The sequence below is a fragment of the Dendrobates tinctorius genome, unplaced genomic scaffold (assembly GCF_039654945.1).
Source record: "Dendrobates tinctorius isolate UK_male_01 unplaced genomic scaffold, ASM3965494v1 ptg000133l, whole genome shotgun sequence".
NCBI lineage: Eukaryota > Metazoa > Chordata > Amphibia > Anura > Dendrobatidae > Dendrobates > Dendrobates tinctorius.
This window is the reverse complement of record NW_027361801.1, coordinates 19,034,403-19,061,621: the sequence shown is the minus strand read 5'-3', so window position 1 is coordinate 19,061,621 and position 27,219 is coordinate 19,034,403. Positions and strand designations below refer to the sequence as shown.

The 27,219-nt window shown below is 48.8% G+C and overlaps 1 protein-coding gene across 1 annotated transcript in view; it reads left to right on the top strand.

Moving 5' to 3' along the window:
* The first annotated feature begins 4,407 nt into the window (after positions 1–4,407).
* The window catches only part of MOSPD1 (motile sperm domain containing 1), a 98,265-nt gene continuing 75,453 nt past the window's right edge, over positions 4,408–27,219 (top strand). The window contains exon 1 of the mRNA XM_073543523.1: positions 4,408–4,594. The gene's annotated coding sequence lies outside the window, so the exon portion shown is untranslated. The remainder of the gene's footprint in view (positions 4,595–27,219) is intronic.

Here is a 27,219-nt window from a genome sequence, read left to right as displayed (position 1 = left end):
TAGAAGGTGCAGTGTAGGATGCAGTGGCAGTGACGTAGAAGGTACTGTTTATGAAGCAGTGGTGGTGATGTAGAAGGTGCAGTGTAGGATGCAGTGGCGGTGACGTACAAGGTAGTGTTTATGAAGCAGTGGGGGTTATGTAGAAGGTGCAGTGCAGGAAGCAGTGGGGGTGATGTAGAAGGTGCAGTGCAGGATGCAGTGGGAGTGATGTAGAAGGTACTGTTTATGAAGCAGTGGTGGTGATGTAGAAGGTGCAGTGCAGGATGCAGTGATGGTGACGTAGAAGGTACTGTTTATGAAGCAGTGGGGGTTATGTAGAAGGTGCAGTGCAGGAAGCAGTGGTGGTGATGTAGAAGGTGCAGTGCAGGAAGCAGTGATGGTGACATAGAAGGTACTGTTTATGAAGCAGTAGGGGTTATGTAGAAGGTGCAGTGCAGGAAGCAGTGGTGGTGATGTAGATGATGCAGTGCAGGAAGCAGTGGCGGTGATGTAGAAGGTGCAGTGCAGGTTGCAGTAGCGGTGATGTAGAAGGTACTGTTTATGAAGCAGTGGCGGTGACGTAGAAGGTGCAGTGCAGGAAGCAGTGGGGGTGATGTAGAAGGTGCAGTGCAGGATGCAGTGGCGGTGACGTAGAAAGTACTGTTTATGAAGCAGTGGGGGTTATGTAGAAGGTGCAGTGCAGGAAGCAGTGGGGGTGATGTAGATGGTGCAGTGCAAGAAGCAGTGGGGGTGATGTAGAAGGTGCAGTGCAGGCAGCAGTGGGAGTGATGTAGAAGGTGCAGTGCAGGAAGCAGTGATGGTGTTGTAGAAGGTGCAGTGCAGGAAGCAGTGGTGGTGAAGTAGAAGGTGCAGTGCAGGAAGCAGTGGCGGTGATGTAGAAGGTGCAGTGCAGGATGCAGTGGTGGTGACGTAGAGGGTACTGTTTATGAAGCAGTGAGGGTTATGTAGAAGGTGCAGTGCAGGAAGCAGTGGGGGTGATGTAGAAGGTGCAGTGCAGGAAGCAGTGGGGGTGATGTAGATGGTGCAGTGCAAGAAGCAGTGGGGGTGATGTAGAAGGTGCAGTGCAGGAAGCAGTGGGGGTGATGTAGAAGGTGCAGTGCAGGAAGCAGTGGGGGTGATGTAGAAGGTGCAGTGCAGGAAGCAGAGATGGTGATGTAGAAGGTGTAGTGCAGGAAGCAGTGGTGGTGATGTAGAAGGTGCAGTGCAGGAAGCAGTGGTGGTGAAGTAGAAGGTGCAGTGCAGGAAGCAGTGGCGGTGATGTAGAAGGTGCAGTGCAGGATGCAGTGGTGGTGACGTAGAGGGTACTGTTTATGAAGCAGTGAGGGTTATGTAGAAGGTGCAGTGCAGGAAGCAGTGGGGGTGATGTAGAAGGTGCAGTGCAGGAAGCAGTGGGGGTGATGTAGATGGTGCAGTGCAAGAAGCAGTGGGGGTGATGTAGAAGGTGCAGTGCAGGAAGCAGTGGGGGTGATGTAGAAGGTGCAGTGCAGGAAGCAGTGGGGGTGATGTAGAAGGTGCAGTGCAGGAAGCAGAGATGGTGATGTAGAAGGTATAGTGCAGGAAGCAGTGGTGGTGATGTAGAAGGTGCAGTGCAGGAAGCAGTGGCGGTGATGTAGAAGGTGCAGTGCAGGATGCAGTGGTGGTGACATAGAAGGTACTGTTTATGAAGCAGTGAGGATTATGTAGAAGGTGCAGTGCAGGAAGCAGTGGGAGTGATGTAGATGGTGCAGTGCAAGAAGCAGTGGGGGTTATGTAGAAGGTGCAGTGCAGGAAGCAGTGATGGTGATGTAGAAGGTGTAGTGCAGGAAGCAGTGGTGGTGATGTAGAAGGTGCAGTGCAGGAAGCAGTGGTGGTGATGTAGAAGGTGCAGTGCAGGCAGCAGTGGTGGTGATGTAGAAGGTGCAGTGCAGGCAGCAGTGGTGGTGATGTAGAAGGTGCAGTGCAGGATGCAGTGGGGGTGATGTAGAAGGTGCAGTGCAGGATGCAGTGGGGGTGATGTAGAAGGTGCAGTGCAGGCAGCAGTGGGGGTGATGTAGAAGGTGCAGTGCAGGCAGCAGTGGTGGTGATGTAGAAGGTGCAGTGCAGGATGCAGTGGGGGTTATGTAGAAGGTGCAGTGCAGGCAGCAGTGGTGGTGATGTAGAAGGTGCAGTGCAGGATGCAGTGGGGGTGATGTAGAAGGTGCAGTGCAGGCAGCAGTGGGGGTGATGTAGAAGGTGCAGTGCAGGCAGCAGTGGGGGTGATGTAGAAGGTGCAGTGCAGGCAGCAGTGGGGGTGATGTAGAAGGTGCAGTGCAGGCAGCAGTGGTGGTGATGTAGAAGGTGCAGTGCAGGATGCAGTGGGGGTGATGTAGAAGGTGCAGTGCAGGCATCAGTGGGGGTGATGTAGAAGGTGCAGTGCAGGATGCAGTGGGGGTGATGTAGAAGGTGCAGTGCAGGCAGCAGTGGGGGTGATGTAGAAGGTGCAGTGCAGGCAGCAGTGGTGGTGATGTAGAAGGTGCAGTGCAGGATGCAGTGGGGGTGATGTAGAAGGTGCAGTGCAGGCAGCAGTGGGGGTGATGTAGAAGGTGCAGTGCAGGATGCAGTGGGGGTGATGTAGAAGGTGCAGTGCAGGCAGCAGTGGGGGTGATGTAGAAGGTGCAGTGCAGGCAGCAGTGGCGGTGACGTAGAAGGTGCAGTGCAGGAAGCAGTGGGGGTGATGTAGAAGGTGCAGTGCAGGATGCAGTGGCGGTGACGTAGAAAGTACTGTTTATGAAGCAGTGGGGGTTATGTAGAAGGTGCAGTGCAAGAAGCAGTGGGGGTGATGTAGAAGGTGCTGTGCAGGCAGCAGTGGGAGTGATGTAGAAGGTGCAGTGCAGGCAGCAGTGGTGGTGATGTAGAAGGTGCAGTGCAGGATGCAGTGGGGGTGATGTAGAAGGTGCAGTGCAGGCAGCAGTGGTGGTGATGTAGAAGGTGCAGTGCAGGATGCAGTGGGGGTGATGTAGAAGGTGCAGTGCAGGCAGCAGTGGGGATGATGTAGAAGGTGCAGTGCAGGCAGCAGTGGGGGTGATGTAGAAGGTGCAGTGCAGGCAGCAGTGGGGGTGATGTAGAAGGTGCTGTGCAGGCAGCAGTGGGAGTGATGTAGAAGGTGCAGTGCAGGCAGCAGTGGTGGTGATGTAGAAGGTGCAGTGCAGGATGCAGTGGGGGTGATGTAGAAGGTGCAGTGCAGGCAGCAGTGGTGGTGATGTAGAAGGTGCAGTGCAGGATGCAGTGGGGGGTGATGTAGAAGGTGCAGTGCAGGCAGCAGTGGGGGTGATGTAGAAGGTGCAGTGCAGGCAGCAGTGGGGGTGATGTAGAAGGTGCAGTGCAGGCAGCAGTGGGGGTGATGTAGAAGGTGCAGTGCAGGCAGCAGTGGGGGTGATGTAGAAGGTGCAGTGCAGGCAGCAGTGGGGGTGATGTAGAAGGTGCAGTGCAGGCAGCAGTGGTGGTGATGTAGAAGGTGCAGTGCAGGATGCAGTGGGGGTGATGTAGAAGGTGCAGTGCAGGCAGCAGTGGGGGTGATGTAGAAGGTGCAGTGCAGGATGCAGTGGGGGTGATGTAGAAGGTGCAGTGCAGGCAGCAGTGGGGGTGATGTAGAAGGTGCAGTGCAGGCAGCAGTGGGGGTGATGTAGAAGGTGCAGTGCAGGCAGCAGTGGTGGTGATGTAGAAGGTGCAGTGCAGGATGCAGTGGGGGTGATGTAGAAGGTGCAGTGCAGGATGCAGTGGGGGTGATGTAGAAGGTGCAGTGCAGGATGCAGTGGGGGTGATGTAGAAGGTGCAGTGTAGGCAGCAGTGGGGGTGATGTAGAAGGTGCAGTGCAGGATGCAGTGGGGGTGATGTAGAAGGTGCAGTGCAGGCAGCAGTGGCGGTGACGTAGAAGGTGCAGTGCAGGATGCAGTGGGGGTGATGTAGAAGGTGCAGTGCAGGCAGCAGTGGGGGTGATGTAGAAGGTGCAGTGCAGGCAGCAGTGGGGGTGATGTAGAAGGTGCAGGGCAGGATGCAGTGGGGGTGATGTAGAAGGTGCAGTGCAGGCAGCAGTGGGGGTGATGTAGAAGGTGCAGTGCAGGCAGCAGTGGGGGTGATGTAGAAGGTGCAGTGCAGGCAGCAGTGGCGGTGACGTAGAAGGTGCAGTGCAGGCAGCAGTGGCGGTGACGTAGAAGGTGCAGTGCAGGCAGCAGTGGCGGTGACGTAGAAGGTGCAGTGCAGGCAGCAGTGGCGGTGACGTAGAAGGTGCAGTGCAGGCAGCAGTGGCGGTGACGTAGAAGGTACTGTTTATGACGCAGTGGTGGTGATGTGATGTAGATGGTGCAGTGCAGGAAGCAGTGGTGGGGATGATAGTTGGTGATGACGTAGGAGGTGAAGTGAGGACTAGTGAGCTCTGTGACGTCACGCCCCGTGGCTGCTGGTGCTCCCATCCCCGGGGTGCGCTGCTGAGCTCTGAGCTGCGCGATCAGGGACAGAGGCGGCGGCAGCAGCTCAGTATCCGCAGCAGGAGCGCTGACGTCACGGCTGTGCTCCGGGGCGGCACTGCGGCCAGAGGCCGCTGACAAAGGGACGAAGAACGGCGGGACCCGGAGAGGAGGTAATGAGAGAGGGGAACCGGGAGGAGGAGGAGGGGGCGGGAAGTCACCAGGGGAGGGCGGAGGAAATACGTGACATCCGCACACACCGCCTCATCTGACCCCAATACACCGACCGTGTAAACAGTGTGAGACGGAGGCGCAGCGCGGTGTCCTCCGCCCGCTGTGTGTTTGTGCCGTCCGCTGCAGACCGCGGTAATGCCAGTCTCAGCATTGTGTGCAAGAGGGGAAACGTGAGACCCGTGGTTATTCACATACCCAGCGGTACCGAGCACAGCAGCGAGACGGGGGCGACACCGTGTACAGACAGCAGCCACCGTGTACAGACAGCAGCCACCGTGTACAGACAGCAGATACCGTGTACAGACAGCAGATATCGTGTACAGACAGCAGATACCGTGTACAGACAGCAGCCACCGTGTACAGACAGCAGATACCGTGTACAGACAGCAGCCACCGTGTACAGACAACAGATATCGTGTACAGACAGCAGATATCGTGTACAGACAGCAGCCACCGTGTACAGACAGCAGCCACCGTGTACAGACAGCAGATACCGTGTACAGACAGCAGATACCGTGTACAGACAGCAGATATCGTGTACAGACAGCAGATACCGTGTACAGACAGCAGATATCGTGTACAGACAGCAGATATCGTGTACAGACAGCAGATACCGTGTACAGACAGCAGCCACCGTGTACAGACAGCAGCCACCGTGTACAGACAGCAGCGACCGTGTACAGACAGCAGATACCGTGTACAGACAGCAGCCACCGTGTACAGACAGCAGCGACCGTGTACAGACAGCAGATATCGTGTACAGACAACAGATACCGTGTACAGACAGCAGATATCGTGTACAGACAGCAGATACCGTGTACAGACAGTGGCCACCGTGTACAGACAACAGATATCGTGTACAGACAGCAGATACCGTGTACAGACAGCGGCCACCGTGTACAGACAACAGATATCGTGTACAGACAGCAGATACCGTGTACAGACAGCAGATACCGTGTACAGACAACAGATATCGTGTACAGACAGCAGATACCGTGTACAGACAGCGGGCACCGTGTACAGACAGCAGATGTCGTGTACAGACAGCGGGCACCGTGTACAGACAGCAGCCACCGTGTACAGACAGCAGCCACCGTGTACAGACAGCGGCCACCGTGTACAGACAGCAGATACCATGTACAGACAGCGGCCACCGTGTACAGACAGCAGCCACCGTGTACAGACAGCAGATACCGTGTACAGACAGCAGATATCGTGTACAGACAGCAGATACCGTGTACAGACAGCAGCCACCGTGTACAGACAACAGATATCGTGTACAGACAGCAGATATCGTGTACAGACAGCAGCCACCGTGTACAGACAGCAGCCACCGTGTACAGACAGCAGATACCGTGTACAGACAGCAGATACCGTGTACAGACAGCAGATATCGTGTACAGACAGCAGATACCGTGTACAGACAGCAGATATCGTGTACAGACAGCAGATATCGTGTACAGACAGCAGATACCGTGTACAGACAGCAGCCACCGTGTACAGACAGCAGCCACCGTGTACAGACAGCAGCGACCGTGTACAGACAGCAGATACCGTGTACAGACAGCAGCCACCGTGTACAGACAGCAGCGACCGTGTACAGACAGCAGATATCGTGTACAGACAACAGATACCGTGTACAGACAGCAGATATCGTGTACAGACAGCAGATACCGTGTACAGACAGCGGCCACCGTGTACAGACAACAGATATCGTGTACAGACAGCAGATACCGTGTACAGACAGCGGCCACCGTGTACAGACAACAGATATCGTGTACAGACAGCAGATACCGTGTACAGACAGCAGATACCGTGTACAGACAACAGATATCGTGTACAGACAGCAGATACCGTGTACAGACAGCGGGCACCGTGTACAGACAGCAGATGTCGTGTACAGACAGCGGGCACCGTGTACAGACAGCAGCCACCGTGTACAGACAGCAGCCACCGTGTACAGACAGCGGCCACCGTGTACAGACAGCAGATACCATGTACAGACAGCGGCCACCGTGTACAGACAGCAGCCACCGTGTACAGACAGCAGATACCGTGTACAGACAGCAGATACCGTGTACAGACAGCAGATATCGTGTACAGACAGCAGATACCGTGTACAGACAGCGGCCACCGTGTACAGACAACAGATATCGTGTACAGACAGCAGATACCGTGTACAGACAGCAGATACCGTGTACAGACAACAGATATCGTGTACAGACAGCAGATACCGTGTACAGACAGCGGGCACCGTGTACAGACAGCAGATGTCGTGTACAGACAGCGGGCACCGTGTACAGACAGCAGCCACCGTGTACAGACAGCAGCCACCGTGTACAGACAGCGGCCACCGTGTACAGACAGCAGATACCATGTACAGACAGCGGCCACCGTGTACAGACAGCAGCCACCGTGTACAGACAGCAGATACCGTGTACAGACAGCAGATATCGTGTACAGACAGCAGATATCGTGTACAGACAGCAGATACCGTGTACAGACAGCGGCCACCGTGTACAGACAACAGATACCGTGTACAGACAGCAGATACCGTGTACAGACAGCAGATACCGTGTACAGACAACAGATATCGTGTACAGACAGCAGATACCGTGTACAGACAGCAGATACCGTGTACAGACAGCAGATGTCGTGTACAGACAGCGGGCACCGTGTACAGACAGCAGCCACCGTGTACAGACAGCAGCCACCGTGTACAGACAGCGGCCACCGTGTACAGACAGCAGATACCATGTACAGACAGCGGCCACCGTGTACAGACAGCAGCCACCGTGTACAGACAGCAGATACCGTGTACAGACAGCAGCCACCGTGTACAGACAGCAGATACCGTGTATTGACAGCAGATATCGTGTACAGACAGCAGATACCGTGTACAGACAGCAGATACCGTGTACAGACAGCAGATACCGTGTACAGACAGCAGATATCGTGTACAGACAGCGGGCACCGTGTACAGACAGCAGCCACCGTGTACAGACAGCAGATACCGTGTACAGACAGCAGATATCGTGTACAGACAGCGGGCACCGTGTACAGACAGCAGATACCGTGTACAGACAGCAGATATCGTGTACAGACAGCGGGCACCGTGTACAGACAGCAGATACCGTGTACAGACAACAGATACCGTGTACAGACAGCAAACATCGTGTACAGACAGCAGATACCGTGTACAGACAGCAGATACCGTGTACAGACAGCAGATATTGTGTACAGACAGCAGATACCGTGTACAGACAGCAGATACCGTGTACAGACAGCGGGCACCGTGTACAGACAGCAGCCACCGTGTACAGACAGCAGCCACCGTGTACAGACAGCGGCCACCGTGTACAGACAGCAGATACCATGTACAGACAGCGGCCACCGTGTACAGACAGCAGCCACCGTGTACAGACAGCAGATACCGTGTACAGACAGCAGCCACCGTGTACAGACAGCAGATACCGTGTATTGACAGCAGATATCGTGTACAGACAGCAGATACCGTGTACAGACAGCAGATACCGTGTACAGACAGCAGATATCGTGTACAGACAGCGGGCACCGTGTACAGACAGCAGCCACCGTGTACAGACAGCAGATACCGTGTACAGACAGCAGATATCGTGTACAGACAGCGGGCACCGTGTACAGACAGCAGATACCGTGTACAGACAGCAGATATCGTGTACAGACAGCGGGCACCGTGTACAGACAGCAGATACCGTGTACAGACAACAGATACCGTGTACAGACAGCAAACATCGTGTACAGACAGCAGATACCGTGTACAGACAGCAGATACCGTGTACAGACAGCAGATATTGTGTACAGACAGCAGATACCGTGTACAGACAGCAGATACCGTGTACAGACAGCGGGCACCGTGTACAGACAGCAGATACCGTGTACAGACAACAGATACCGTGTACAGACAGCAAACATCGTGTACAGACAGCAGATACCGTGTACAGACAGCAGATACCGTGTACAGACAGCAGATACCGTGTACAGACAGCGGGCACCGTGTACAGACAGCAGATACCGTGTACAGACAACAGATACCGTGTACAGACAGCAAACATCGTGTACAGACAGCAGATACCGTGTACAGACAGCAGATACCGTGTACAGACAGCAGATACCGTGTACAGACAGCAGATACCGTATACAGACAGCAGCCACCGTGTACAGATAGCGGCCACCGTGTACAGACAGCAGATACCGTGTACAGACAGTGGCCACCGTGTACAGACAACAGATACCGTGTACAGACAGCAGATACCGTGTACAGACAGCAGATACTGTGTACAGACAGCAGATACCGTGTACAGACAGCAGATACTGTGTACAGACAGCGGCCACCGTGTACAGACAGCGGTCACCGTGTACAGACAGCAGCCACCGCGTACAGACAGCGGCCACCGTGTACAGACAGCAGATACCATGTACAGACAGCGGCCACCGTGTACAGACAGCAGATACCATGTACAGACAGCGGCCACCGTGTACAGACAGCGGACACCGTGTACAGACAGCAGCCACCGTGTACAGACAGCAGCCACCATGTACAGATAGCGGCCACCGTGTACAGACAGCAGATACCGTGTACAGACAGTGGCCACCGTGTACAGACAACAGATACCGTGTACAGACAGCAGATACCGTGTACAGACAGCAGATACTGTGTACAGACAGCGGCCACCGTGTACAGACAGCAGATACCATGTACAGACAGCGGCCACCGTGTACAGACAGCGGTCACCGTGTACAGACAGCAGCCACCGTGTACAGACAGCGGCCACCGTGTACAAACAGCAGATACCATGTACAGACAGCGGCCACCGTGTACAGACAGCAGCCACCGTGTACAGACAGCAGCCACCGTGTACAGACAGCAGCCACCGTGTACAGACAGCAGATACCGTGTATTGACAGCAGATATCGTGTACAGACAGCAGATACCGCGTACAGACAGCAGATATCGTGTACAGACAGCGGGCACCGTGTACAGACAGCAGATACCATGTACAGACAGCGGCCACCGTGTACAGACAGCGGTCACCGTGTACAGACAGCAGCCACCGTGTACAGACAGCAGCCACCGTGTACAGACAGCAGATACCGTGTACAGACAGCAGCCACCGTGTACAGACAGCAGATACCGTGTATTGACAGCAGATATCGTGTACAGACAGCAGATACCGTGTACAGACAGCAGATACCGTGTACAGACAGCAAACATCGTGTACAGACAGCAGATACCGTGTATTGACAGCAGATACCGTGTACAGACAGCAGATACCGTGTACAGACAGCAGATATCGTGTACAGACAGCGGGCACCGTGTACAGACAGCAGCCACCGTGTACAGACAGCAGATACCGTGTACAGACAGCAGATATCGTGTACAGACAGCGGGCACCGTGTACAGACAGCAGATACCGTGTACAGACAGCAGATACCGTGTACAGACAGCAGATATCGTGTACAGACAGCGGGCACCGTGTACAGACAGCAGATACCGTGTACAGACAACAGATACCGTGTACAGACAGCAAACATCGTGTACAGACAGCAGATACCGTGTACAGACAGCAGATACCGTGTACAGACAGCAGATACCGTGTACAGACAGCGGGCACCGTGTACAGACAGCAGATACCGTGTACAGACAACAGATACCGTGTACAGACAGCAAACATTGTGTACAGACAGCAGATACCGTGTACAGACAGCAGATACCGTGTACAGACAGCGGGCACCGTGTACAGACAACAGATACCGTGTACAGACAGCAAACATCGTGTACAGACAGCAGATACCGTGTACAGACAGCAGATACCGTGTACAGACAGCAGATACCGTGTACAGACAGCAAACATCGTGTACAGACAGCAGATACCGTATACAGACAGCAGATACCGTATACAGACAGCAGATACCGTATACAGACAGCAGATACCATGTACAGACAGCAGATACCGTGTACAGACAGCAGATACTGTGTACAGACAGCAAACATCGTGTACAGACAGCAGATACCGTGTACAGACAGCAGATACCGTGTACAGACAGCAGATATCGTGTACAGACAGCGGGCACCGTGTACAGACAGCAGATACCGTGTACAGACAACAGATACCGTGTACAGACAGCAAACATCGTGTACAGACAGCAGATACCGTGTACAGACAGCAGATACCGTGTACAGACAGCAGATACCGTGTACAGACAGCGGGCACCGTGTACAGACAGCAGATACCGTGTACAGACAACAGATACCGTGTACAGACAGCAAACATCGTGTACAGACAGCAGATACCGTGTACAGACAGCGGGCACCGTGTACAGACAGCAGATACCGTGTACAGACAACAGATACCGTGTACAGACAGCAAACATCGTGTACAGACAGCAGATACCGTGTACAGACAGCAGATACCGTGTACAGACAGCAGATACCGTGTACAGACAGCAAACATCGTGTACAGACAGCAGATACCGTATACAGACAGCAGATACCGTATACAGACAGCAGATACCATGTACAGACAGCAGATACCGTGTACAGACAGCAGATACCGTGTACAGACAGCAGATACTGTGTACAGACAGCAAACATCGTGTACAGACAGCAGATACCGTATACAGACAGCAGGGTTAGTACCGGAGAGTGATGGTGGAGATAATATCATAATAGTATAATAATAACACCACTGTATTAGTAATAATAGCACTGCATAGTAATAGTGGTAATAATGTAATCATAGTAATAATACAATATAGGGATAGTGATAATGTGATATTATAGTAATATCATATAGTGACATACGGTAATAATAGTATAATAATGCCATATAGTAATAGTGATGTTATAGTAATTCTAATAATGATAATAATAATACTGAAATAGGGATATAATATCAATGTAATCCATGAAATACTGATGATTCTAATAGTAGTAATGTAATAATAATTATTATTATTAAATAACAACAATACATAATATAATGGTGATAATAATAGTCATAATAAGAGTATAATATTAGCAATAAAAATAATGCCAGAATGTTAATAGTGATAATGTACAATTAATAGTAATATTAATCTTAATAAATATAATACTAAAAAATCTCATATTAATAGGAATATTCTTATAATTACCACACATTTAGTCATTGCAGTAATAGTAGTAACAATAACCCCACCAAACCAGTAACAAGCTGGGTGTTACTGGAAAACAAAGGCTAGGGCTGTACTGGAAAAAAAACAATTTACAGGGTGAAGGCAATAAGAAGACTTTTCCATGGGGGATGTCCCTACATTACTATTACTGGGATAAGGGTTGGGCGGCATGGTGTCTCTCGGCTCCTCTGGTTCCTCCATGTAGTTGTCACATGCTGAAGAACATAGGGATAGAAAACCTCACATGACGCTTCCAGGTCCCCATGATGATGACTACTGACGAGGGCTGAGCCGAGGAGCCTCCTGTACACACAGGACACACTATCACACAATGGGCTTCTAGTGATTGTGTTACATAAGATCCCGCAGGGGTGTAACTATAGTGGCTGCTGGGGCTGTAGTCACACCCAAAGTCCTGGACCCAGGGGGGGGGCCCGAAAGGTCTTAAGGGCCCATGTGAGAAAGACCAATACTATCAAAGACCTGTGATACTTGGGCACCCTGTTGGAGATTTCGCATTCTGGTCCACAAGCTACATCTCATGCAGCTCAAGTGCTCCTGGCTAAGTATCCAGAATATACTGGGACAGATTAATGCGATTGCTCTCAGAATTTAGTAAAGAATGTACAAAAGTCATAGCGGATACTGTCATGTCAGGTTTTGCACACACTTTTAGTATTTACTAGGTTGACCAAAATAGAAGCCGCTTGCTGCTCTAAGGTGGCCGCTCTCCTTCAATAGTTTTCAGCCATACGCTCATTTGGCCAACAGATATTCATCCCATCCTCCCCACGCACATGTACGCTCCGCTCTGCCAAGCGTGCATGTGTTCCCAATGTAGAGAGGGCACTAAGCCACTGACCCCTCTGGCTGCTGCAGCTTTTTCTCTGGTATCTCTGGAACAAACATGAGCTGAACATCTAATATATGTCAGATGGTTGCCAGTCGCACCTGCTAAGCGTTCGGCCACCATTAAGAACAATGTGTAATGCCCGATCTGGGATTCACTGCATATAAATATGCGCAATTGTATGAGAGTTCACGCCGTTGTATCCCTTTGCAAGTGCCGTTTATAGGATTAGGTGGGCCCTTGGGCAACAGGTGCCAGTGACCCCTCTTCATTATTGACTTTTCCTCTTTGCCTTCCAAGAACTAAAGCTTTTTTATTTTTTGGTTGATAGAGATGTATCTGGTCTTGTTTTTTTATTTGTTATTTTTTTGCAGTAGAAGCTGTAGCTTTTTAGTTTTATTTTATGTTCCATGAGATCTCTTTTTATTCATTTTTTTAGGTTAAGCAACAGTAATTGTGCCATTTCAATTTCTATTTAATCTTGGAGTTCTAATTGTGGGATAAATATTATATTTCATCGGTTTATACAGTTTGTAGTGATAGTGATACTTAATGTTCATTTTTTTTATTGTATTTGTGGTAAATTTTAGAAATATTTGTATTTTCTTTAAAATAAATATATACAGTGTATATATAAATAAATAAATATATATATATATATATATATACACACACACACACACACACACACACCAGGATCAGAAGGGACATTTTCCCCAATTTCGAACCTGTTAAATGATAGCAGCATCTAAGAGGTTAAACCACTGCCATCTAAGATAGCTCCAGTCGCAGCAGTTAGACTTGGGTGCCAGCTGTATAATACAGCCGGCACTTCACACTGTATGGCAGGTTCAGCTCCTGAGCCCGTCCCATACATGCAGTGCATAAAGTGAATGTGGTAGATTGAAGCCCAGGCAGAGTGGGCCACAAGGCCCTGCATGCAGGAACACATATTGAATTACATACGATGGGCTATGTCCATGATTTTGAGCATGCATCATTCACCATTAATAGCCTGGAAGCCAGTATGAAAAGACTCACTAGCCTTTTCCCCATAGATATTGAAACTAGTCTCTGAGGAAAAAAAAAGAATGACATTGTTATTATAGACAGGAAGCAGCTTCTCAGTCATAAATGTCAGGCGTGGATGGAGGCTAAGGCAGGGTGAGTGCAGGAAATGTCTAATGTTATCATTTTATCTAGATACGTTTTATCTAGGGCTGTACGCTGCCTGCGTTCAGGATAACATTTCACATTTGTCTTTGGGGGAAAGCATTTTTTTTTGCAGCAGAAATCAAGCTACATGATGTTTCCAAGCAAAACCCATCAGCAGAATACAGGCTGCTCTTTTATGGTCTGTATTCTGCAGATGGTGTGGGTCGCCCTCCCAGGGCTGTGGGGTACTCGGTACCGGGCCGGTATCAGCGGGATGTGTCACAGCAGCAGTAACCCGGTCCATGGCCCTGAGTGCCCAAGTAATAGGGAGATTTGCAATGGTGGTGTCACGTCCGCCATGTCTGTTTTGCCTCATGAACCCCTGGAGCGGTGCCTTGTCTGCTCTCCTGCATGTTCCCTAGAGCAGTGTGCAAACTCTCCTCAAGTCTGCTGAGCTGGAAGAGGCCTGCGTTTCTGCTTTGCCTTCTGTGATCTACTCATCATGTCTAGAATCCCTGATCATGTGACGTTTCCTAGGATCCTGCACTGTCTGGTTCTGCAATCATCTCGTCATGTCTGAAACCTTGATCATGTGACGTTTCCTAAGGTCCTGCACTGTCTGGTTCTGCAGTCATCTCGTCATGTCTGAAACTCTGATCATGTGACCTTTCCTAGGATCCTGCACTGTCTGGTTCTGCAATCATCTCGTCATGTCTAGAATCCCTGATCATCTGAACTAGGAAGTTCTCCCCTGGTCCTGACCCGGAAGAGGAGGTGCTGTGCCCTATATCAGACCACCCCTTCCTTTGCTCAGGGCCTGATTATTGTGTTGCTTCCCTGCACGGCTCTTGGTCTGTGGGGTTGCTCCCTCTATTCTGTGCCCTTGCACTTTGCTCTGTAGTGCTTCTCTGCACATGCTCCGTGCTCGTATTCCGTCTCTTGTCTTGTGCCATGTTTGTCTTTGCCTTGTAGTCCTTCCGCTGTTCTCTGCTTTAGTCTGTTTTGCTATGTCTCGCCTTAGCTATTCTTTGACTTGTAGTCCTTCCTCTGTTCTCTGCCTTGCCTTTTTCGCCATGTCTGGTCTTTGCTATTCTGAGCCTTGTAGTACTTCTCATGTTCTTGTCTCAGCCTGGTTTTCCACACTCTGTCTTCTGGTGCTCTCTTGCACATTTCCAAGTCTAGTCCCAAGGTTCTCCCTTGGCCCGGCTCTGGGTTTCGGCCTACGCTCCGCTGCTAGACTCTGTCCTCGCTCTGACCTGGCTCTGTTTCTGCCTATGTTCCGCTCCGTGTTTCTTGCCTAGTCTTGCCTTGTCCTTGCCTTGAACCCCGGCGTGGGTTCCCCTTGGCCGTCTCCTGTGCCGTGGTAAGTGCCTCGTGTTTGTGTACAGCCGTGTGCACTGGCCAGTCTGGCGTGGCTCCTAGCACGCAGCCCTGCCTTGAACCCTGGCGTGGCTCCCAGCACGCACCCTGCCTTGAACCCTGGCGTGGCTCGTAGCACGCACCCTGCCCTGAACCTGGCGTGGCTCCTAGCACGAAGGTTCCTTTGCACCCTCCTGTGCCTTAGTCGTGCCTCGTGCTGGTGTTACAGCCGTGTGCATTGGCCAGTGAGGTGTGCGTCCCGCGTGGCTCCTAGCACGCGTCTTGCTCTGAACCCTGGTGTGGCTCCTAGCACGCACCCTGCCTTGAACCCTGGCGTGGCTCCTAGCACGCACCCTGCCTTGAACCCTGACCTTGGCGTGTCTCTACACACGCACTCTGTCTTGTACCTTGTGCTTTGGCGTGTCTCTACACACGTACTCTGTCTTGTACCTTGTGCTTTGGCGTGTCTCACACGCACTCCGTCTTGTACCTTGTGCTTTGGCGTGTCTCTACACATGCACCCTGTCTCGTTTTGTGAACCTTGGCGTGTCCCCTACGCACGCACCTTGCTTTGCACCTCGCTCTGAACCCTGGCGTGTCCCTTACATACTTATGCACCTAGCCTTGAACCCTGGCGTGTCCCCTACACACGCACCTAGCCTTGGACCTTGGCGTGTTCCCTAACACGCACCATGCCTGGATATCTGTCGTGCCTCCTTGCCTGAACCCTGGTTTGCCTGCCGGATGCCCGGAACCTGCCGATCGCTGCCAGAGATCGTAAGCTGGATGACTGTGGCCTGATTTCCGGAGCTGATGTCCGCAGCCTGATGCCTTGATCATGTTCATCGTCGCCAGCTGTCCGGAGTCCGATGCCATTGTGCCTTTACCTGTACCTAGGTGTGCCACCTGGCACATACTATGCTATGGACCTTGGCGTGCCCACGCACGCACCTTGCACGCTTTGCTTGTTTTCACGTTTGCACTGAATGTAATTCTGAAGATCTTAATGAAGATACCTTGCACTTATGTTTTGTCTTGTCTTGTTTCCTGCTTGTCTCTGGTCATCAGACACTCCCATAGTGTCCCCCTGAGCCGGCCGTCTGGTCCCAGCAGTCGTGGTGGCTCACCCCCTTGGTCTTGCCCCTGACACTCCCTGTATAGGGGGTGGATTCTCACAAGGTCAGCTCGCCCTCGGTGGGTGGGTGCCACGACCCAGAGGGTCCACTCAAAAAATGGGCTCAGCAGGAGCTGAGTCCGTCACAGGTGGAATGTAGTTAATTGAATGAATAGTTTGTGAAGCCACCTGTAGTGTTCGGCAAGTGAGATGTTAAGCCGACGCTGCATGCAGATCCTCTGGGACTGGTGGTGTGTTGCAGCCAAGATGGTGAAGCTCCCCACAGGTGGAGCTGTAGTCCCAGTAAATGTAGGGGTAGAAGAGAGACGCAGGCGGTGTAGAAGCTGGTACCCAGATGTAGTGGGACTAGGTGTGTTGGCGCAGGAATGAATGGAGGACACCAGGGCTTGTAGTTCCAAAGCTTTACTCAGTCTGTAGTACACACAAGTGCCTGCCTCCGTGCTGTGTCCTCCGGGTCCGGGACTCAGTCAACCTCCAGGCAAGATAGGATGCTCCCTTCCAACACTCCGCCAACATGTGCCTTTCTGAACGTCTCCTCTATAGCGCCTTTAAGTGTGAAGTACTCCTAGTACTGAGTTACACTGGAGTTCCTCCTGACAAACATTCATATGAACTTTCCTTGTACGGCAGACAGCTGTAGCCTGCTTCGGGGACTCCTTGCTTCCTAAGTCCCGGCTCACTATCAATATTGCTGTTGTGCCCCCAAGTCTGAGATGGGAGTAGTGCATTTACAGCCCATTACTCCACCGGTGTCTGCTGCAGAACCATTAGTGTCCATACAACCTCGGGGACCAGGCCCCGGCCTTGCGCTTAGAACTTCTTGTCAGGGTTCCCTCCTAACCCACGTCCTCTGTTCCCTTTTACTCCTACGTTCCGTACTAGTCTTTCCTTCTTATGGAAGATCAGGTCTCTGTTCAAAGTCTTTCTTCTTTCCTTTCCCGTGCCAGCAGACCCAGGTCATTGAGATCTGCTGCTGCAGCACCTCCTTCCTCCATCCTTCTCCCAGGGATCTTCTCTCCTCACTCCTCTCTGACCCACTGACTGAAATTCTAAACCTTCCCGCTCTTTTATGTGTTCACTCCACCCGCCTCCCAGCACGTTTCGTGTTCCAAGCAGGGAACCACCAAAGGTGCTCTGCTACATTCCAAGCAGGGAGCCGTAATGTGGCTTTGCTGAACTACTGTGTTGTGTGGGATGCGAGTGTTGGAGCGTGGTTAGGAGCCTCCAACTTACCTGGAAGGTGGGGTACCACACCTCAGGAGGAGGTGCAGTACCTCTGTGGCAACTGAACCCTCAGGGGCGCCACACTTGCATAAGCTATCAAAAACCATACCATTGCCCTTTTGTTTTTCCTCCTCCTGGTCTAATTTGGCCCCAGTGCGACTATGTTCTGTTCTGACTTCCTGGGGATAACCTAAGCCAGGACCCCATTTTCCACGCTACCTCATCCTGTGACTACTTTATGGTGATATTTGTAGCCCATGGTATGATTTGTTTCCCTTTTATTGGCTCGTCTGTATAGTCAATAATCTTCCATTCTTCAGATCAGGTCTCTGGATCAGATTTCTGGTCCGATGCCCAATTTTTTTTTATTAATAATGTTCTTGCCGTATATTACTTCTTGGTTATCCTTAATTAAATACATAATTTTCATAGACAAGGTGAATATGATATAGGACACTCATTTGGAGAGGAACAGTTAATACATGATAATTAGTCTACAATTTATTTTCATGAAGTTTATTAAAACAAGCGCATTAAATGCTCGTATACTTTGTATTATTGGGCCTATGCTAATATTGTATCTGGCATCTCGGGACATCCAGTGCGTCCACCATGAAGTGGTAGTACATACTTCTCCTAGGAGGGCTGATGGTTGAGACACTGACAGACTGTTGGGGCAAGATTAATGTAGGACATACAGTGAGGAAAATAAGTATTTGATACACTGCCGATTTTACAAGTTTTCCCTACAAAGAATGGAGAGGTTTGTAATTTTTACCGTAGGTACACTTCACCTGTGAGAGACAGAATCGTACCAAAAATCCAGAAAATCACATTGTATGGGTTTTTACATTATTAATTAGCATTTTATTGCATGAAATAAGTATTTGATACAATATAAAAACAGAATTTAATATTTGGTACAGACATCTTTGTTTGCAATTACAGAGGTCAGACATTTCCTGTATTTCTTGACCAAGTTTGCACACAATTCAGGAGTGATTTTGGCCCACTACTTTATATAGATCTTCTCCAGATCTTTCAGGTGTCGATGCTGTTGCTGGGCAACATTGAGTTTCAGCTCCATCCAAAGATTTTCTGTTGGGTCCAGGTCTGGAGACAGGCTAGGACACTCCAGGACCTTGAAATGCTTCTTACGGAGCCACTCCTTAGTTGCCCTGGCTCTGTGTTTCGGGTCATTGTCATGCTTGGAGACCCAGCCATGACCCATCTCCAATGCTCTTACTGAGGGAAAGAGGATATTGGCCAAAATCTCTTGATACACGATCCCATCCTTCCTTCAAGATGGTGCAGTTATCCTGTCATTTTTGCAGGAAAACACCCCCAAAATATGATGATTCCCCACCATTCTTCACGGTTGGGATGGTGTTTTGGGGTTGTACTCATTCTCCTTCTTCCTTCAAATACGACTAGTGGAGTTGATACCAAAAAGTTCTATTTTGGTGTTATCTGACCACATGAACTTCTCCCATGCATCCTCTCTATCATCCAGATCAGTGTTTCTCAACGTCAGTCCTCAAGATCCACAAACAGGTCATGTTTCTTGGATTTCCTTAGTATTGCATAGGTGATGGAATTAAAGCTTGAGAAGGTGATGAAATTATCAACTGTGAAATACTAAGGATATGCTGAAAACTTGACCTGTTGGTGGGTTTTGAGGACTAGAGTTGAGAAACACTGATCCAAATGGTCATTGGTGAATTTCAAACAGGCCGGGACATTTGCTGTTGTGAGCAGGGGGACAGTGTGTACTCTGCAGGATTTTAATCCATGACGGCGTAGTGTGTTACTAACGGTAATATTTGAGTCTATGGTCCCAGCTCTCCAGATCATTGACCAGATTCTCCCGTGTAGTTCTAGGCTGAATCCTGACCTCTCTTAGAATCATCCATACCCCACGAGGCTGTTTAACTGGTTAACAATAATTAAAGCTGCATTGTGATTAGTTGCTTTCGGCAACAAAGCAATAGTGAATTTTATAAGAGGTTTTCCAAGTTTTGGAAAACATCATTCAATATTTTTTATATATAATATATATATTTGGTGAACCTCTGCTGCTGCTCCCGGTGTTTTTGCGCTGACCTCATGTTGACAACGCTGCAGTCAATCAATGAGCTAAGCTGCACTGCCCGAGTAGATGGGGTGCTGAGTTCACTGATCGGCTGCAACGATTTCAACACTACAGGCAATATCAGTTATCAGTGTAAGATATACAAATATAAGATCTCAAAACATGGGTATTTATCATTTTGTATTCTGTAGCTTAGACTATTTTCACATGTCCAGAAATCATCCATTAGGTAGCAATCTGTTGACGAAAAAGTTGTGCAGTTTCAACTGTCTGGCAAAAAAAAACAAAACGATTTTAACTGCCTTTTTTTTAACATTAAAGTTTATGGTCTATTTTTTGCTTACTGGATCATTTTCAAATGGAAGAAAACAGATGGGTATTTAACAGATCCATTTTCCATAGACTTCAATGTTAAAAACATGGATCCAGTTGAAAGAATTTTTTTCAGCCGAACAGAAAAAGTTGTGTCTGCACAATGTTTTCGTCAATGGATTTCTGCCGTATCTATTCTAACTAAAAGAAACAAAACAGGGCGCATCCACTGTGTGAATCCTTTAAAACACAATTTTAATGGTGAGGCAAGGACAGACTCACCTGATAGGGTTGTGAAACTGCCCTGATGAAGTGAGCTGGGACAGCTCAGGAAACGCGTAGGCACCAATAAAGTTCCTTGAATTATACCTACAGCAGCGCAGTGTATCATTGCACCTTAAAGCCATCTTCACGTATCCATTCTAATGGATGATTACTGGACATGAGAGCGTACGCTAAAAGCTAGCCCTTTGGCCAGTTTCTAAGGGTATGTGCACACGGTGCGGATTCTGCTGCGGATCCGCAGCGTTTCTGCAGCTGCGGGTCCACAGCAGATTTAGGTGCGTTGTACAGTACTATTGTTTTCAGTGGTAAACTATAAAACGCTGTGCACATGCTGCGGATTTTTCCGCGGTTTACAATCCGCAGCATGTCAATTCTTTTGTTCAGAACCGCTGCGGTTTCAGACCTTCTCCATTATGAGGTGTAAAACCTCGGGTAAATTTATCTGCGGTTTTCAATACAAAATCCGCAGAGGCAAAAAACTCTGTGTGCACATAGCCTAAAGGCCCTTTTACATTTAGCAATGCACCAGCGATCCGACGAGCGATCCGACCCGGTCAGGATCGCTGGTGCATCGCTAAATGATCGCTAGTGAGCTTTCACACAGAAAGACCTCACAGCGATGCAGCAGCGACGCAGCGGACGATATTTACCTTTCACACACAGCGATCCTGGCATCCGCCCGCCCGCCTCCACGCGTCGCTCGTCGTCACAGCAGGAAGCTGACGACGAGAAATGGAGCCGCCCAATCTCGCGCGATCATCGATGGACAGCGGGGGAGCCGGTCGTTGGTAAGTATCACACATAGCGATATCGCTAGCACGTCACAAAACCGGTGACGTTCTAGCGATATTGCTAGCGATATCGCTTAGTGTAAAACCCCCTTAAAAGGGATTTTAGTAATTGTTTCCGTTATCTTAAAGCACATAGGTGCTGGAGACAAAAAAATGTCACATTGTGTCACAGCCATTAGGGGATGATAACACTTGGCCAACAAGTCTCTGGGTACTTTAAATGCAGGGTGGGAGCACAGAATAAATCAGCATCTCGTTATCCGGAAAGAACAGATAGGTGAACACAGTTCTTTGTTCACAAGGTGAGACATAGTGTCTCCACATTGAAAGGGGTAGTGGATATCTTTCCTCCCAAATGAGGTATAAAGGATTCAGGTGTGACATGGGGAGGGGGATATAGAGAGCCAGAAGGAAAGTTGTTATTCCGGGTTGGGTCTTAGAGGTACGTCCAGGAGGCACCACGTCAAGGTTTCCTTTCTTGTAACTATGAAATGACCATAAGCTAAAGGTACTGTCACACTTGGCGATACACCAGCGATCCCGACCAGCGATATGACGCGGTCAGGATCGCTGGTGCATCGCTAAGTGGTCGCTAGTGAGCTGCCACACAGGCAGATCTCACCAGCGACATCGCTGGGGTCGGGGGTCGCTACTTACCTGTCACACTAGGCGATCCTGATGTCCTCCCACCCGGCTCCACGCTCGTCCCTCGTCTCGCCACAGGAAGCTCCGCAGGAAGCTGACGACGAGAAACAGTCCAGGACGTTCTCGCGCGATCAGCGATAACCAGCGGGGGAGCGGGTCGTAGGTAAGTATCAGACATAGCGATATCGCTAGCAATATTGCTATAACGTTACAAGTTATAGCGATATTGCTAGCGATATCGCTAAGTGTGACAGTACCTTTAGGATATTTATGTCTGTAATACTGTGATCGTTTATTTTTTTTTTATTTGGTTATCTGTTTTATGAATTTTATAATTTAAATTTGCTTGGGACATATATAGTTTATTTTTATACTTTATTTTTGGTTTGCTTTCAATGCTGACCTTTCACTAGAATCTACATAGGGGTATTGGTGTTGTGCGGCATTCTTATCGTTTGATATTGGTGTTGTCAATAGTAATATTTCTTCATGTTGTTACTGTTCGCAATCCTTGTCATTTGATATCGAGATGGTTTGCTATAATGGTACCTCGCTTCCGCTCGGCCTACAACCTGCAACAGTGACCCCATTCCTTCACAGCTCTTGCAGTCTCTCTGACCAGTGGTCACCACTCACCTGACTAAAATATTTAATTTCTCTCTTTCTTCAGGTATATTTCCATCCTCATTTAAACATGCCATCATAACACCTTTACTTAAAAAGCTATCCCTGGACCAGAACTGCACTGCTAACTACAGACCTGTCTCTAACCTTTCCTTCATCTCTAAACTCCTGGAATGCTTGGTCCACTCCCGTCTAATCCGCTATCTCTCGGATACTCTCTTCTCGACCCCTTACAATCTGGTTTCCGCTCTTTACACTCCACTGAAACTGCCCTCACTAAAGTCTCTAATGATCTAATAACAGCTAAATCGAAAGGTCATTGTTCCTTGCTGATTCTCCTGATCTCTCTGACGCATTTGACACTGTGGATCACCAGCTCCTCCTCACTATGCTCCGCTCTATAGGCCTCAAGGACACAGCCCTCTCCTGGTTCTCCTCCTACCTCTCTGACCGCTCCTTCACTGTATCTTTTGCCGTCTCCTCTTCCTCTCCTCGTCCCCTATCGGGGTCCCGTAGGGCTCTGTCCTAGGCCCCCTCGTCTTCTCTCTATACACTGCCCCTATTGGACAAATAATCAGCAGATTTGGGTTCCAGTATCATCTCTATGCTGATGACACCCAATTATACACCTCTTCCCCTGACATCACCCCTACCCTAATTCAAATTTCCAAGGATTGTCTGTCTGCTGTCTCGAACATCATGTCCTCCCTCTGAAACTAAATCTCTCCAAAACTGAACTTCTTGTGTTTCTCCCCTCTACTAACCTCACTCTACCTAACATCGTAATAACCCTGGAGGGTTCAACCATAACTCCCAAGCAGCATGCCTGCTGTCTTGGGGTCATATTCGACACTGAACTTTCCTTTACTCCTTACATCCGATCACTCACTCGCTCTTGTCACCTGCATCTTAAAAACATCTCCAGAATCCGACTATTTCTCACCTTTGAAACTGCTAAGACTCTTACTGTCGCGCTTATTCATTCTCGTCTGGACTACTGCAACTCTCTTCGGATCGGTCTCCCTCTTACCAAACTTTCTCCTCTCCAATCCATCTTGAATGCGGAAGCTAGGGTCATATTTCTGTCCAGCCGCTTCACCGATGCCTCCATCTTGTGCCAGTCATTACACTGGCTACCTATTCGCTACAGGGTCCAGTATAAACTCATCTCTCTCACCCACAAAGCTCTCCACTGTTCTGCACATCCTTATATCTCCTCTCTCATCTCTGTCTATCGCCCTACACGTGCCCTCCGTTCTACAGATGACCTAAGACTAACATCCCCCGTAATCCGAACCTCGCACCTCCGTCTCCAAGACTTCTCTCGTGCTGCTCCAGCTCTCTGGAATGCACTTCCCCAGATGATCAGACTGATACCTATCCCCGACCTATTCAAGCGCGTTTTGAAAATCCATCTCTTCAAACAAGCCTACCACATCAACTACTCAGTAAACTAACTTTGCCCTCTTCCCTTCTTCCAAATATTATTCTGAATCTGCACCCTACTATTCATCTGTCTCCACACCCTCCATGCACACGATAACGGCACTTGATACTTGACTATTGCACTTAAACACATGGGCTGATGACCGGATCATGCAGCTTTATATGAAAATCCCTATTTATTATAATTGCCAGACCTGAAATAACAAGCACTTCTCACCTACTGTGTCCCCCCCTCATTTCCTTGTAGATTATAAGCTTGCGAGCAGGGACCTCACTCCTAATGTCACTGTTTAAATTGTCTTAACTTGTATTGAATTTATTGTCTGTATATGTCCCCGTTTAATTGTAAAGTGCTACGGAATATGTTGGCGCTATATAAATAAAAATTATTATTATCATCATCTCTGCCACCAGGAGCAGCGGAGGAGACTCAGTGCTTGACACAGCAAGGGTGATTAATGTATAGTTTGCCTTTTTTTTTTTTTAAGACAAACTGCGGCTGGGGACAGGGGCTTTCTGAAACTGGAAAATCCTTTTTTTTTTCACTTTTAAAAGTGGTATCCAAATGATAGAATGCTTGTAAAATAACAAAATCAGTTAGTACTCACCCTCCCTGAGTCCAGCGCCGCTGCTTCTCTCTTGTGTTTTTGGTTGCAAAGACGACATCACATCAACAGTGCACATCACCGCTGCAGCCAGTCGCTGATCTCAACGGCTTTCCCTAGCCGAGTTCAAAGATTGACTGCAGCGGTGACTCGTGGTCCAGCCATTTCCTTTTTTTACAGGAATATTTAGTTGTGGATATTGGTACAAATTTATATATCATACATTTTTAGGGTCGATACCATCATCAGTAAATGATAGCTAGGATAGGCCATCACTTAGTGATTTCTGGGGGTCTGACCTCTCAGTCCCCCCATGGTCCTGGAAATGAAGGGCCAAAATATTGCTCCAATAGCTATGCGCCATCACTTTTTATTTTTGCATTTTATACTGTTAACCCACATGCACACTTGGCTGAACTGAGAGCAATTGTACGGGGTGTAGTGGGGGATCGAAATATGCCCCAGTTTATTTTATCTTATTAATATTATATATTTATTATTTAATAATAATAATATATAATATTTGCATGTAACTGTGGGCCCCCAAAGATATCCCAGTCCAGCACGGACCACATAAGTGAGTCTACATTACATTGATTAAAACCTCTGTAGCCGTTATTGTTTTATGAACTATTCTGGCCATCGCCATTCACAGCCCCAACCTCAGGGCTCATCCACTTCTGCAGTAATGTATCCTGTACACGCTCTTGTTTATGTGGTAAGTCATTTGCGATGATGCTTCAGACATTACACACATCTCCAGGCAGCAGCTGACTCTGGAGGACAAGTATGTCACGTGTAAAGTATCCGCACATACCTTGTGATAATTAATGTCATTATGGACAGTCACATTCCCTTGTATAGTATCTGTGTCATGGTTCACTCACATAGTATAATATCATCATATGTAACAACAACCAATTTATAGGGGAACCAGAACCCAAAACGGGGACGGTTCATATGTAGAGATTGGATTAAACATTACTGTATGTACAGTAGATTAACACTTTACTGGCATTACGCATTAGATCAAAGTGAGTCAAACCTGCCATCCTTGTGATTGGACAACTTTCTATTGTGTATGGGACCAAAAAAGGATCTGGGTATGTTGGATCTGTTCCTCTAGAATCATGCTACTAGTGGAAATATGTAGCCAAGCCTATTTTTTCCCCTCTCCTTACTATAGTAAAGCTCCAATTTCATGAAGAGTTGTCAACCAGTCCAAACAACATATTTAATGTGAGTTTTATGTGGGTGTTCCAGGCTCCTGATAAACTTCTGCAGTCACTCAGATTTTCGAATCATGACAGTGTGTGTGCATTGTGCATGCTGTCAGGATTCCCCTCTATTTCCAGCGCGAGTGAGTGGTCACGTGACCACAAGCGTACTAATTTCATACTTGCAATCATGTGGTAACCATTCTCTTCCGCTTGTCTCAGTGCTCTATTGAGAGGAGTGGATGAGAATCTAGGTGGGCATTATTGACCACAGATATGCAAATCGCATTCTTGTGGTCATGCAATTGCCCCCTCGCGCTGGAAATAGAGGGGAATCCTGACAGCGGGCACATGCACACTGTGAGCGTGAGTGCAGAAATCTCTCTTGAGCCCAGAAAAAAAATGTTAATGATTGAATCTGTGTTTTATTGCACTTAGTATTTGTAGAACTCTAATCATTGGTGTATAGGTATAGATATGAGAGATGTCGCTGGGCAGTTCTGGCAGCTTTCATATAGCTTGTTAAGAAAAAATGCAAAGTGCTGCTGACCAAACAGGCCATTCGGATCAGGTCACTGGCAATGTCTGTTATCTGGCTGCCAGCCTGCAGAGACTATCGGTACATGTCATGGAATGTGAGATTTCTCTCTCTTTACAAACTGCTTTTTGCTCTCATTTACACTTTATTAATAAGAAACGTGGCGGTGAGCGCCACACATTAAATGGGGCTGTGCAGTGCAGCTCCGATCAGTGTTCGCGTCTGACCAGCACTGGAGCTAATACCATCTAATTGGTGGCGGCTCCAACTGTTGGTCCCCAATTGATTTGATACTGATGATGATCTAATCTCAAGGGTGGGTCAAAAATATGTTATGGCTGGACCAGCCTTTTAAAGGGAACCTGTCATGAGAATGATGCTGCGTGAACTACGGGCAGTACGATTCATGCACTGACTGCATTATTGCAACCATGTATATTCCACGTTGAAATGACACAGTCTTTAACAAAAACCCGTAGTCTGAAGATAACTAGTCCAAGACTCAGGTTGGTGGTTTCTGTCCTCCTTTGTCCTAGACTGAGAGATGTCTCCCTCCCTGTGTCCGTATAGGCTTAGACCTGTTGGTCTTGGGGTGCGTCACATGGAGATACTGTCCAGGCCCTACCTTGCTCCAGTCATCGTAGATACATCATTCCCAACCGACTTTTTGAAGTATGTTCACTCTGAAACTTCGGGTCGTGCAGCCCAAATTTGCCGTCATGTTCCCTTTATTATAAGATTTATCGGTGGTAATTGTTCATCTGTCAGCATTAGACGCTTGTATGAGGCAGGATTAACCCATAATAAGGGCGCAACCACTTGTCTAATGACACAAACTAGCAGCATCACACGTCATTAGACCCACGGTCAGGCCAGAACTTGTGACTGTAATACAGAAGCAAAAGTGTACTTGTAGTATTTTGTGTAAAACTGGTGTTAGGCCTCATTCACACTTCAAATCAATGGGTTCGTGAAGAAACGACAACGCTCGGTTGCCATCTTTGTGATATTCCAGCGCTGTCCTTATTGACTGTTTAATGGGTCGCAGAAGCTTGGATTTTTTTGTATACAAGAAAAATGGAGGTCCTA